Here is a 14,995-nt window from a genome sequence, read left to right on the forward strand (position 1 = left end):
GTGTTGCTATGACAATGAAAAACCACTTTAGTGACAGTGACAAAAAATATTGCAGCAAATTAAAAGATGTGTGTGTAAACTGGACTTTACCGGGAGCTGTGAGCTCAGCAACAGAAACACAACAACAGCCAAAAGAGCAGTAATTCAATTACAATATTATTTTCTTTCACATGACAAACACAACACAGTATTATTTCATTTTCCATAACCTTACAGCTTTTTCCATGGTCGCCTTCTGTTTAAAATTTGTATTTCTCAGAGGGTGCCTGTCCAAATCCTTGCTTTTCTTGCTGGCAGCATGACACATTAGTGGATCCTTCGTCCTCTCAAATTTGACAAGAAAAGAATGCCAACAGAGGAATGAATTAGACTGTGAAATTATCAACCTTCGAAAGCCAAATTCTTTGTCTTCTCACCACCTCTCGTGAAATAAACCAAAATGTTTCCTCCTGGTAGGGGTTTGTCCATAGCTCCAACATGACTCCTTTTAGGGCTCAAAATTGACTGCTCACACTTGTGACTGTGTTCTTGTGAACAGAGTTTCAGTGGTGACACCCACAACATATCTAGTACAATTAAATTAGACATTTGCATTTTTCCACCATGCTGGAGGTGAGCATGAGAGTAGTTAAGTATGAAACTTGTCAACCAAGAAAGCATGTACAGTGTGAGAGGGGAATAATCCAGGACAGGTGACATGTAACTAGAAACAACTGCAGCTGAGGAATAAGTCTCTGACAACGACTAATCAACGTTCCCAACATTTCTTTGGGATCTCAGTAGAGGTGCAACAATTAGTCGATAAGTTGATCATACAATCAGATCAAATAATTTATAAATTGATAATTGATAATTAATTGAGTCGTTTTTTCAACAAGAACTGTCAAAATTCTCAGATTCCAACTTCTCAAATGTAAATATTTTCTGATTTCTTGAGTCTCCTATGGTAAAACAGGGGATAAAAGAAGACATTTGAGGACATCACCTAGAGTTATTTTCAAACCAACAACTAATCAATTAATCCAGGAAATAATCAGCAAATTGATCAATAATAAAAATTAGTTGCAACCTAAGATCATAGACCACTACTCATAGTCATGATGTATACAGCCTGCTGCTTTTGACTCAAGACAGGCACATCATCAGCCAAGGCGGCACATGTGTATGGAAGACGGTTGCCTGGGGAACATGCTCAGTGTTACCGATGTTACATATAAAACTGAAAATGACTTAGAGTATGTCCACAATGTGTCATACGAACGATACGAGGGCTGAGAATATTTTTCAGAAAAATGATCGATTGTACAGAAAAACGGAAACACTCAAACAGAGGGTCTCTTCACCCTCTGACGGAGGCTTCTGCAGAGTATTTGTGCTTCAGTATCAACTGACTCTTTAAGAAAAGGAGGAGAAACTCAGGCTTAGTTGAAGAAAACCTGCCAGTGAGCAAGTTATGTTCACAGAGTCAGTTACCATGGAGACTGACTCAGAGTTTCACTTACCTCTCTTTCTGGAATGGATAACCCAGAGTTCCCCTCATCTCAGGGTTAACTTACTCAGTTTTCACATAACCCGCTTCCTGGAACAGGCCCCTGAAATGGTTAAATGGTGATGGTGACTGACAACACTCCAAAGCTGGCGAGATGCAACACAAGTAATGCCTCCTCACATCAAACAAAGTTCCTTCAAAAAAACTTAGCTTATGAACTTTATAAAACCTGTCATTAAACAAGAGTGTTCATTGCCCAATCAGCATTCATGGGGAAAATATTTAGCTAATAAGCTGTTTCATATTCTTGAGGACATTACTTAATCACCAAATCTGGTTGGCTCACTCAAAAATACCAGTCCAAAAAAAGCCAAGCAGAAATGTTGTTTACTGAGGAAATGTGGATTTAGCAGCAGCAGAGTGTTAATGAGCTATCACTATGGTTGGTGTGTGTGCGTTCGAGTGTGTGTGTGTGTGCGTGTGTGTCTTTAAAACCTCTCATCACAGTTTGTTCAAGATCAGACGGGTGGAGTAAGTGGAGCTTGAGGAAGTCTATTTCTGTAACACACACACTTGGTCATGGTCAAGGTCATGGACGTGCCATACCACATCTGAGATACTCTCCCATCAGCACTCTAGATTAAAGCACTATTTTACACACATACACACAAAACACTTTAGTAGCAATACTGCGGACAAAAATGTGTCTGTGTGTAGCTCAGCTTCTACGCATTGCGGAATAATGATGGCACATGGTAAAGGACTTTTGCGACTCATCTTTCTTATTTTTATTACGGTTAAAATTTGATATTGTTTCATTTAGGAAATCTTATAATTCAACAAATGAGAAGAGGGAAGAAGAAGCCTCGCAAAGTAACTCACGACTGACTTACTCATGTTTAACATGCTGTGCTAGATATTACACATATGAGTTTCACACAGACAAACCTATGCAGCCTACAGGAAGAGAAAGCAGTGAAAAGGACCAAATCGACATTTTGGGAAATACACTTATTCACTTTCCTGCTGAGAGATGAAAAGAAGATGAGAAGATCAATATTACTCCTATATCTGGAGGCAGACAGTTAGCTTAGCTGAGTAAAGACAGGAGGATACAGCTAGTCTTTCTCCATTGAAAGCTAAAAAAAAATTTAAAAACTACTAGCAGAGTGAAAATGACATGTTGCAGTTCAAGAAATCACTGCTCCTGGCCAAGAAATAGCACATCCCTGTAAAATGACATCTAAATTTGGATTGTGGAATGTGTCTATATATTATATCTTATATATTTAGAGATGCTGGTGGGCAAAGCTAAGTTCCCATTCATCTGGCTGGAGCTTCATTTGTAACTAACAGATATCAATCTAACTCTTTGCAAGAAAGTGAATAAGTGTATTTCCCAAATATTTATTTAGGAGTAACATAGTTTCCACGTACAACTGCTGCAATTTTAACACTAGTGTCAGCTGAAGGCATTGAGTTCATCCATAGTTTTGTGTTAGTTTTATTTAACTGTGTCTGTGGTCTGTCATCAGCTACTTTTGTGGAAAAAGTCCACGCTTATGAACAGTTTATTGGGAACAGTTTATCCAATTGGGGAGAAAAATGTGTCCCCAGCCACAAAAAATAAGCACACCATGATAAAGTCTAACAAAAGAAGCTTTTTGTAACCAAATTAAAGTGTTAACTAAATATTTACAGTATGGAGTGTGGGAATCAGTGGTATCAGTAGTATACGTATTGCATGAGTGGAGAATGTGTGTGTGTTTGTGTGTTGTTATGTGCATGAAAGCAAAGAACTAGTAGCATAACCAAAACAAAGGATGCCTGTGGGAGAAAGAACTGCAGCTGCAGCGAGTCAGAGAGAGAGCTGCCAACAGCATCCAGGCTTCAATAAGTTGGGAACACCCTCAGGTGTTCCTCGTTGTACTAACAATCCACCTGCAGAGTGAGCAGAGACACAGGTGAATCACACGGCAACAGATGACATAGTAGGGGTCATCACAGTGTGTTATTGGGAGTTTCCATTTAATCTCTTACACCTGAAACACCTATTAAGTGAAATTGAATGAAAAGCAAAACCTACTAACCTTTTGTACATATTCAATTAAATTAAATGAAAATACAATTCAACTTGTGAATCAAAAAAAAAAGCACCAAATGCTTTGATCTCTGGTCACTTATTGGTTTATTTTTAAGTCTTTGTAGTCTGGTTGTAACATTAAGATTTTTCAGTCACTTGTTCATCAGACACGAGCCTCAGTAATTAATCAGTCTCAATATGTAAATAGGTTGGACTGCAGGTCCAGAACAGCAGGACTGAAACATTTGGGACTGCTGCTCGGTAATTGCCTAATATTTTCTTTGCCTGCATAGTTTTTGATGCTTTATCACCTTCACCACTCGGTGTCCTTGCTAGACATAGCAATGCTTGTATACTGTATAGCATTTGCAGAGTTTATGTGAATTAATGGAGATCTAGGTCTCTTTGCTGACCTGAGGCCATTACAGAGCACAGCCCATAATAAAAAACGTGGTTAGAGTGCCAGCTAGATCTCCCTATGGTACACTATAGGAACATGGTGGGAATATGGAAAGCCCAGGATTTAGCAGACTGAATTTGAATGAGCCAGCAGGCTACTTTGAACCTTTCAGAGTACCCTTGCTCATTCAGGGTGTGCTGTTGTCTCGTCACCCCCATCATCGATTACCCTCAGGGCAAAAATGAAAAATGGATTCATGCTTGCCTGCAGCCTAGAAAGAATTTCAGTGCAGCTATGTTCTCCAGACCAATATTGCTCACTAATGCTACCTGCCACTACTGAATATCTGTACATTTCAACATACACATCAAAATCAACTAAGTATCGTTTCAGTTTGGCAGCTTAGATGTCAATTAGTTGAACAAGTTTAATTGGAGTGTCAGTTCTATTGAAATTATTCTATTGTAAGTGTATTAGTTTGATTTACAGTGATACAGTCTGAAGTTAAAGTAATGAAGGTGCAGCTTTACGGTGAGTCCAGAATAATGATCATGTATGTACTTCACTTTAAGGTATGGCTTGATTTGATATATTGACATATTTCTTTATTTTCCCTTTAAACTGAACAAAATTGTGCTTCACTCTTAAATATTCATGTCAAAAAAATAGTAAATAATGTACATACTTCAACTTAACAGAAAAATCAAATTTTTGCATGCTGTGTGTATAACTGTGACAACTGATATATTGCTGAATAACCGATCCCAAAGGAGCACATATAAAGAGCATAAAACTGGGCCAAAGCAATTTCATTGTGGTCATCAAATCTATTAGACACCTGCTTTCCTGATGCAGTCTTGTCTACCTGTAATATAGGTCCTGAACAGTTTAATGCTGTCCCAAAGAGACTAACCTAGTTTTCCAGGTGGCGTATTACAATAACATATCTTGGTCTGTAGTGTTGAAAGCAGCACTTACTACAGCAGAAAAAGTAAAGGGGCAGACAAATTGCCTATTGTGATATTTGTATCCTCTCTCCTGGCTTCATGCCTTATAAATTGCAGTTAATTGCATATTGTTGAATTGTTGAATAGTAGTCTTAAGTTGCCACAAATAATTCCCATTTGACATTTGTGATGTTTTGTCCTTTAATTCAGAGGAAATGTTTCAAAAGTATATTGTAGACTATTTTCCATTATGTTTAGTTGTTAGTTTAGATGGTTATTATAGTTCACACTGTCAGGAGTATGAAAGTGTAATTGTAGGATAGGTTTTACACTTTTTCAAGTCAATACTATCATGATAGTCTTATACTGAATATTGATGGAACAATTCAAATCAAATTCATTAATAATCTGCTTTGTTTTTACCTTTTCCGACTAAAGAAAAACGCTTAACATTCTTGAGCAGTACTCAATTTTATTAATCAGTGGAGCATTAACGGCTTAATCAATACCTCTAAATGGAATTCTAGCTTTTTGGTTCCCCATAATAGGAATTATTATTCATTTGTTTGTCCTAAGTGCTGGATTGGGTTTCTGTCATCATTTTATAAATTTGCCTTCCTTCATTTCCATTCGGCTTTTTTGTTTTTCAAAAAATACACCTAATGAATCTTTGTTGTTACTCCTCAACACAACTAACAAGGACTTCTCATTCTCTATGCTCAGAGAAAGCAAAAGTAAAAAGCCAGCCAGATATAATTATATCTGCTTTCTACTCTGTGGAGCAGATTGCATATCAGAGCTGGTGTATCAAAGAAATTAGGGGAGACAGAAGCTTTGATATCAGTGAAGGTTGGTGTATTGATGTCAAAGTGTTAAAGAAAATCTGTAGCCCTCACCTCCAAGCTCTTTTCATTAATGGTAAGCCATTTCATTCACCACAGGAGTTTTCCTCCTTTATTCTTGCCAGTGTTTACATCCCGCCTGAAGCCTGTATGAGTAAGGCACTGCAGCGCTTGGCTGACCAGATAACCAGTATGAAGCGAGAACACCCAGACTCCTTTCCCATTATTCTGGGGGATTTTAACAGAGCAAACCTCAGCCATGAACTGCACAAATACAGACAGTGTATTAAGTATCCCACCGGGCACAGAAACACAGTCTCACAGTCTTAAAGGATGCTTACTGGCTTGTCCCCCATGCTGCTTTTGGACACTCTGATCACTCATCTTCTTCCAACATACAGCCAGAAACTAAACTCGCAGAGCCTGTGCAAACAATATTGGAAGATAGGCCGATGATCTGATTGAGCATACTGTCACTGTGACGCTGTGAGGTGCCAGTGCAGATTGAGAGAATGTGTTACCATGCACTGAGATAAAAATGAAATGCAACAATACGAAATTGTTCTATAGTCAAAGTCAAACGCCCTCAAGGACAAGGTCTAAAAGCAGTGGAAAAGAAATCAGACTAGACAAAAGAAGCTACAGTGAAAAACTAAAACAGAAAGCTCATCATTCCTTGGCCCCAACTAACTCACTACACAGCCCAACTGATTTTATTCCCCTACCATACCTGCCATTCAACCTGTATGTCGACTCTTTCACAGACAAAAGACTGGCAGTGCAGTTACATGCCCTTAAGTAAGCGGGTTACATTTGGTTTTTTCCAGTAAGCTGATTTCTTAAATGTCATGTAAATGAGAAACCTGGTTACCGTAATAGGAGAAGGGGATTAGAGGTCTGATTTCCCCAGGTAGATTTGTCCTAGAGAACGCCAATTTCTTGCCCATGTACATGCTTAACCAGGTTTCTAATCAGCTTTTTACAAACAGGGGAAGTATCAGCAGAGCAACTGGATGAGAAGAGAGACCTTTGCTAGAAGCGATTCATCCTCACATTTAAAGCAATTCCATCGAAAGTTTGACTATAATTGAAACCAACACAAAGTAGCCTGTAGATATCTAAAAAAGTCAGCTTCCACCCCTGAACATTTGTCTGTTTGCTATTTCCAGACACATTCATGCTATGAGGAAAAGCTCTGCTCTGTTTGTCTGTCTGTCCTCTCCTCTCACTCTGACACAGTCAATTATCAGGAAGTAGCACCCTTTAAAATCTGTAAGCTATTGTTCCAAACTCAATCTGATTATTATTACTGATTTGATGATGCATATAATTTCCAGTACCCCGATTAAGTTCATTTAAACACATCCCCAGTTACCCGGGTAACCTCTCTCAATAACCTGGTTACTTAAGTACATATAAAGACATTTTAGGAAAGCCTCAGGCACAGATGGCATCTCACGCTCCTGTCTAAAGGCCTTTAGTGACCAGTTGTCTTCCTTCAGATCATCCACAGATTACTCTGTCTGTGTGAAGTTCTTAGCTGCTTCAAATGCTGGTCCTCATAAACCATTCATCACAAGAACAATGACTTACAGGCCCACACATCTGCAGTCCCAAAGATCTTTGAAAAACTGGTGTTGGCCCACCTAAAGCACATCATAGGCCCCCTGCTGAACCCCCCGCAGTTTGCCTACTGGGCAAATGCGTTGGTTAATGAAGCAGTCATTATGGCACTGCACTCTCTCCTGCAACATATTTAATGCCTGAAGAGTTACTGTATGCAAGCTTCCTTTTTTTTGCCGTGGAACTCGTCTGCTCAAAACTCAGTCAAGCACATTGGAGATTTTCAGCAGCCTGTACGCCCTGGAGTCTTGGCTGTGTAAATGGTCTAACATCAACAGCTTTGGATATGTTCAGAACTTTGATTTTTTTTTTCTGGCTGCGGGATGCCTTCAACTGTCTTGGTGGTTTGCACTCAAGTAGACTATAGGGGCCCAAATACTTTTTTAAAACATTAGTAGTTGTCTCCAATTGTGTCATTGTTAATATCACTTGTATAACAGGCTATTCCTGTCACTCAAAGTAACAGAGTCCACTACTATAAATGTAGCTGTATAGTAAATGCTAATAATCTGGTACTTGTCAAGCTTGCTGCCTCACCTGATGCATCCTTGGTCAGTCCTGGTCCATCTCCATCTCCCAGCTCAGTATCATTTGGGTTGTTGAATGACATATAAATCACTGTTCTGCAATGATTTCATAGTATTAAAGTGGTTAGATCTATGTATGCTGACTGAGACTTGGTGTAGTGGAGGTGACTGTGTTGCTCTGAATGAAGCTTGTCCTCCTGGTTTTAATTATTTTCAGCAGCCTTGGATTTCAGGTTCTGGAGGCCGACTGGCTGTGTTTAACAGAGAGAATTTTAAATGTTACTCTTACTCACTTTTTCTCATTTAATGATAAACGGTAAGGCCTGCCTACATTGTGTTTTAATCTACAGACCCCTGAAATCGAACTTTTATTCAGGAATCTTCTCATCTTGTATTGATTTGAGGTCATTTTAACACACATGCCTGCTGCCCCCTCTATTTCCTACGCATTTTGAGACATTGTGCATTGTTTTAACCTTACTCAGTCAGTTAAAGGACCCACCCACTTAATGAGACACACCATGGGTATTGTTCTGTCCACTGGTTTTATTCCTGATAGTGTTGATCTTTGTGCGGCTAGCTAATGTGTCTCTGACCACAAAGCTATTATTTTTAAGTCCCCCTTTCCACCTCCTGCTCCCACAGTGGCTACTATGTTTCGTCCCATATCCTCAATACAATCTCTGCTGACAAATCTCATAAGGCTTTCACTGCTGCATCTACACATAGCAATAACCAAAAATCATATCTGGCCACAAAAGAACTACTTAACAATTTCTGTAAAGCTGTACTTGACTCCATAGCACCTGTAAAAATCTGTACAGTCAATTCAAGTTGCAGCTGGCCTTGGCTAAATAACAGTACTATAGTAATGAAGAGAAAATGCAGACAAGCTGAATGGAAATGGGAAAATGACAGACTGACAATGTTATGTGTCAATTTTGAAAGAACTAATGTCCACCTATCAAAAATCCTATTTCTCTAGCATCACTATAACAAGAACTCATAACCCAAGAATTACTTTCAAATCCATTGAATCCGTAACTATGTAACCCTCCTAGCCAACAAACTGAAGCTGTCATCATCACCTGTGAGAATTTTTTTTATCCTTCTTCACAAACAAACCAAATATAACTCCAGATCACTCATGTTACCTGTGACCCTTCTCCTTCTCCTTCTCCACATTGCATCACCTTTGCCTTGCTCAATAACTCCCTTTCACTGAACACATTATAGCATACAATGGCCAAATGAAAGGCTTCATTGAGTCCTTCAGATCTTATGCCTGCCAGATTTCTCAGAGGGATTTTTAAAAGTGTTGGTCCCACTATTTTATCTGTTGTAAATAGTACTCTCTCCGCTGGCTGTGTTCTCTCTTGCCTGAAGCACATAGTAGTGTACTCACAGCTCATGAAAAGCTCAACCTCAACCCTACAGATTTCTGAATTACCATTTTTATCAAAAGTTTTAGAGATGATTGTCCACTTAGAGTTATTATATAAATAATTATAATATTTTTGGTACTTTTCAATGAGTTTCTGGTGCATGCTGAAACTGCACTCACTCTAGTGACAAACATCATTTTACTTAAAGCTGTTGCAAGTGATTGATGATTGTGGCAGAAGTAAAGTGCTGGATGTCCCAAGACCTTCTCCAGCCAAACAAAGCCAAATCAGAAATAATGCTCCCTGTCTACAAATATCAAACCTGCAACCAGAGTCCTGGGTGTAGTATTTGACAGTGACCTTTCACATGAAAAACACATCACAAACATTGTTCAATCATGTTTTTTATCAATGAAGGAGCATCTGAGAATTCAGGTATTTTCTCTCTTGGCCTGACCTTTAGAAGGTCGTCCATGCTTTGATTGCATCTCGGTTAGATTAATATAATTAATCGTGTTCAGGATTAAGGTACATAGAAAGATCTCACATCTTCAACTGGTATAAAACGTACCCACTCTACCTTTAACAAATAATAGACAATATCAAATCAGCCTTGTTTCTTCTTTGTCTCTTCACTGGTTACCAGTAAATTGCAATTGGGTGTAAGATTTAGTTCAGCCCTCAGCTACATTGCTGGATTGCTGCTCCCCTATGAGCCTTAGCAAAGCCTCAGACCCTTGGGCAGGGTTCTGCTGGCTGTTCTAAAGTCCCAGCTCAAGACTAGATGTGACCAGGATTTTGCAGTCAGGGTCCCTCATCTCTGGAACACCCTGCCTGAGAATCTGAGGCATGCAGGATCTTTTGAATCACTTTTCAAAATGTGTTTTTTAAAGCCTTGTGTTAATTATAGCACACTATTTCATTTCCAACATGCACATAGCACACCATTTCATTTTTTTTATTACTTTTCCTTTTTTTTCCGTTTTTATCTTTATTGCTGGGGATTCCATTTATTTTTGTATTATTTTAATTACCTGTCTTGCCTCAGCCCTGAAATTTCTTAATCCTGGTTCAACCACGTATAGCATTTCATAACTGGCTTTTGAATAGTGCTGTATAAATAAAGTTTATTATTAACATTATATTAATCTAAAAACAAAAATGCAAATATAGTTACTCGACTGTTTAATAAGCCAGCTGTAGAAGACGTGAAGTGAAAATAAGCCTTATTAAATTCCTTTAAAACAACAGCCTTAGCCTGAGGCAGTGGGTGAGATCCAAAAGTGGATGAAAATGTTATGGATTGTGTCCTTGTTTTTCTGACAGTTTATGTCGTTTCCCATAGCAAGAAATGAAAACCACACACTCTAACATCAGACTTCAGAGAAGCGGTGATAATGTTATTTTCTCACATCAGATTCGACTTAGGGATGGCAATTTTCTAAAACTGCTACTGCTGTTTAAACAATATTGATCTGTCCAATTGCACAACTAGTGTACAAAGGGAGAGAGGTAGGTAAACAACTAAACTGAAACTTATTTGGTAGCATATATAGAGTCTCACATTTTTCATATAGATTTTTCACCCTGCACTCATCCTGTGATGATGACTGCGTAAATGGATCTGTTTGCATCTCTGTTGCAGTCATCTAACTCACATCATTGTGCAACAAAACAAACTGGCACAGAAAGAGTTTCATTTCCTTCATCATCACAGTAATGAACTGATCCCTCAGACACGTGTGGTCTCAAAAAAAAACCTGCAATGCCATTTATCCAGTGCATAACATTCAACTTGCTGTGCAGCTGCAAGATCAAAAAGGCTTATGACAGTGGTTTCATACGTACTCCTTTATTGATTGCACATTATTATTTATTCAAACCCTCCTTTCCACTGTCATGCACTCTGGCACTTCCTGTATATGCAGTATAGTTACCAAGCAGACCACTACTTTGTATATGCAGTGCACCTATTTGACCTGTATACAGTAAATGTTTGTTTGGCTGCGTGGCCCTCTGTACATTTGTTTTTCTCACTCCATTAGGCACAAGGGGAGGCACTGGTGACCAGAGTCAAATTCATTTTATATCTGAGCATGGAAGCATACTTGGCCAGTGAACTCTTCTGATTCTTTTTAGTCATTATCATATGTATTAAATAAAGTCAAATCACACAAAACAACTGCCATTATTTCTCTATTATATTTTATCACCACCAAATAACATCCAGCAGTGTCATTTTTCCCTTCAAGTATTTAGTAATTCTCTTTTAAATGAGGTTGCCCGGAGCATGTCATATCATCATATGTTTGGGCAACAGTGTGATAAGACCCATGTATCTTGACTGCTCTGCCTGGAAGTTGTCCTCTATCTGACGAGTGTCTCATTCTGATCTAACGTTCCTCGGTTGACTGCCTCATTAAATATACACTTACAGCTACCACTGAGAGGTAATACAAAGGTAAACCCTATTGTTTCTTCACCACAGTATTTTCTTCTGTTTTCTCAAGCAGTGTTAATTGTCTTTATTTTGTTTATTTTGTGACATTGTGCTTTTATTTTATATAGAGATTAGCAGAGATACAGACCTGCATCAAATACCCCAGCTATATTAGTTACAGGGCATTCATATCAACTATTTGGTGCACCCCATTCTGATCACCTTAAACAAGTGGGGCATATGCAAGTGTTATAATTGAGCTCTTAGCCAGCCCTGAGTATTGTAAGTTCACTAGATTATAGGGAAGTGAGCCACAAAGAACAAGACATTTGCATGTTTGCATGCATTTATGCAACAGTTAGGGTGCAGATGGGAACCAGACAAGAGGATGACTATAATTTGGAGATGGGCATTTGACAGGTTTGGCTGTCCACATCAGTCCAAAGTGAATGAGGGCCTCTTCACATGCACACAAAAACACATGGTAAACCCTGAGGTATACTGTGTAATTGCCTAGCATGCCTGTCGTCTTTCTTTGGCTCCTCTATTCCCTCTGTCAATCCCCCTACTGTACCACTCTCCCCTAGTATCTTCATCTCTTTTCTGTGGCAGGAGTCCTACCCATGTTTTGCAGATCAATGTGAAACAGCACCATGTCCATGGCAATTAACTCCCCAGCCTGTAGAACGTCTCAGAGCATAAAGTAGCAGAGGAGCCACACATAGCAGGGGAGCCCATTCATCTTCAGTCTGAAAGAGACCACACTGGCCACAAATACACTAGAAACCAGATACTATGGGACTAAACCCACAGAAGTGATCAAAAGCAGCTGAAAATAAATGCTTTAATAGAGAATGGATTTACTTTGATCAAATACAATCCTCTGTACATATGTGACATATAAAGCTACCCTGTTGATAACATGTCATTTTGTTGTTGGTATCCTGACAGAAAAGGGTCAGGCCATTGGAAGCTTACAGCTCATTGTTGTTGAACTAAAAACATTTAACAATGCAATGATTTAGCTGCCATTAGAAACTCTTTGAGCCACCCGTTTTAATGTGGTTGATCCTTGTTTGTCTCTTTGCCACAAATTCTGATTCAATACATAAAAATAAAATATTACATTATTGAACACAATTAGGGAAATTTACAGGATACAACAGTAAAATAAACAGTCTGAAGAGATAGAAAAAACATAAACAATTAAATAAATAACAAGATAATTAAGAAATGAAAATGTTGAAATTTGATATACATTTAATATATTACAATACTTAAGTGGACCCAGTGCATAAGACTCAGAGGTGGATGAAAAAAGATGATGGGGTGACTAGGGATGACTGAAGGAGACAGGTGGTATGGAGATGGCAAGGCGGTGCGTTGGCTGACAGAGGTAGAAAGAGAGAATGAACATGGAGACAGGTGAGCAGACAGGCAGGAAGTAGGCCTGGATCCTGAAGCACAGTAGATAAACAGGCGCTAATCCAGTGGCAGAACATGGGGAACTTAAATCAGAAAATATCAAAATGCAAATAGAGCCAGAGCTACCACACTGGCAGAAACAACAATGTTGCGAAGGAGCATGAGAGCTAGGATGGGTATCCTGGAGAGGTGATTAGCAGATGTGTGTTCGTCAACAGGTGCGTCGGCAGAGGAGGTGATGCGTTGATTGCAAGAGGGTGTGTGGAAATCAGGTCAGCAGTGGGAATATACACACAAACAAACAGAGAGAGACAAAACAGGGACAAGAAACAGGAGGAATGGAGAAAAATAGAAAAGCATAAGGAGGAACAGGGGCACAGCCGTGACAGATAAGACATGTAGTAATGCTGCCATATTGTAGCAAGTTTACCTTATGCAACTAACTCTGTTTTTTTTATCGCTTTATTCCTCTTAATCTTTTTCTTTCCCACGGACTCATGCATAAACACACCCTTACACACATTTATCCTCCACTGCTTGCCTGTACCACAATGCAGCATCCTGAGGCTTGTATTTATATTCTTGTCACGCAGTAGAAAACCTAAAGAGGACTGTATCTACAAAAGAGAGCACAAATCAAAGCACATCACAATTCCTGTGAGGATAACGGCCCATTTTGCCTTTCTGTGTGTATTTTTTCTCCCATTATTCTGTCTGTGGACACTTAGTTTTGTGCAATTTAAATAAGTCAGGGAAGGTCAGCGTGGCCAAGAAAGAGACAAGGGTTTGAATAAACATTCAGTCATACTCATGGGACTATTTACAAGCCTTCTCTCTATCTATTCCACCTTTACTGTTCAGTCCAAGATGGATTTGTGTCACAATCCCACCGAAAACAACTGGGGTGGACTGCAGCCGTGATTACACTGAAAGCACACCCCTTATATGAGATAGAGGAGTAAAAAATGCAGCTTAAACAACTGTGGTAGATGTGTCTTGACCCTGTCAGTGGTTCATCTGTGAAAGTATGCCAAACACTCCAATGATGTGTTGCTGCATCTTCCCCCAGCTTGGCAGCACTACCATTGACAGCAGCAAGGTTAAGGGTCAGTACCTTTCACCACTCACAGGTTACTGGAGTGAGGGGGATGGAGTGCTGATCGATTGTTCTCCGGCAGATTTATTACTCCAGTCTTTAATAGATAGGTGATGCGTCTGCCTCATTTAAGGCAAGGCCTTCAGCTATACAGTTTTCCAATGTCCATACTTGTTCAATGGAATAAAATACTATATATTGAGATATTAAGAGAGTTGGACAGAGTGGACAGGTGGACAAATGAGAATGATGATGAGCACAGAATAATTGAGGTAGCTAGAAAAAGGAAACAGATGAGCCATATTTGGAAAGATTAGTATGATTAGCGAGTACATTCTGGAGTAAGAGAAGGAGACAACAGTGGTTATGGAGGGAGAAAACAAACTGTTAGAAAGGAGGAGATGCATAAATGGAAAAAATACTTTTTTTCTAATAATTTTTCAAATATACTGAAACATACGACTTTTTCACTATCCAAATAATAGTGTTTTTAATTTACAGTATGATAGCATCTGGGTATGAGTGCCAGCAGTATATCATTTCTCTTGCACATGTGCATGTATATGCATAAATACAGAAAAACAAGCATACGTTTATACAAACTTGCTTATCCACTGCATAAGTGGCTGATTTGAAAATGGTGCCGAGTCAATAAAGACTGCAACCTTGCACGAAGGTCACAGCTTTGAGAAACTCTCCAGAAGGCTCTACACAATCTCCCCCTGAACTCTCTCTGTT

At 39.1% G+C, this 14,995-nt stretch overlaps 1 protein-coding gene across 2 annotated transcripts in view; it reads left to right on the top strand.

Annotated features, from left to right (window-relative positions):
- fibcd1b (fibrinogen C domain containing 1b) overlaps window positions 1-14,995 on the top strand; it is a 108,989-nt gene that overhangs the window by 70,602 nt on the left and 23,392 nt on the right. The window lies entirely within an intron of this gene.

This window comes from Scomber japonicus, chromosome 19 (genome assembly GCF_027409825.1).
Source record: "Scomber japonicus isolate fScoJap1 chromosome 19, fScoJap1.pri, whole genome shotgun sequence".
NCBI classification, from domain to species: domain Eukaryota; kingdom Metazoa; phylum Chordata; class Actinopteri; order Scombriformes; family Scombridae; genus Scomber; species Scomber japonicus.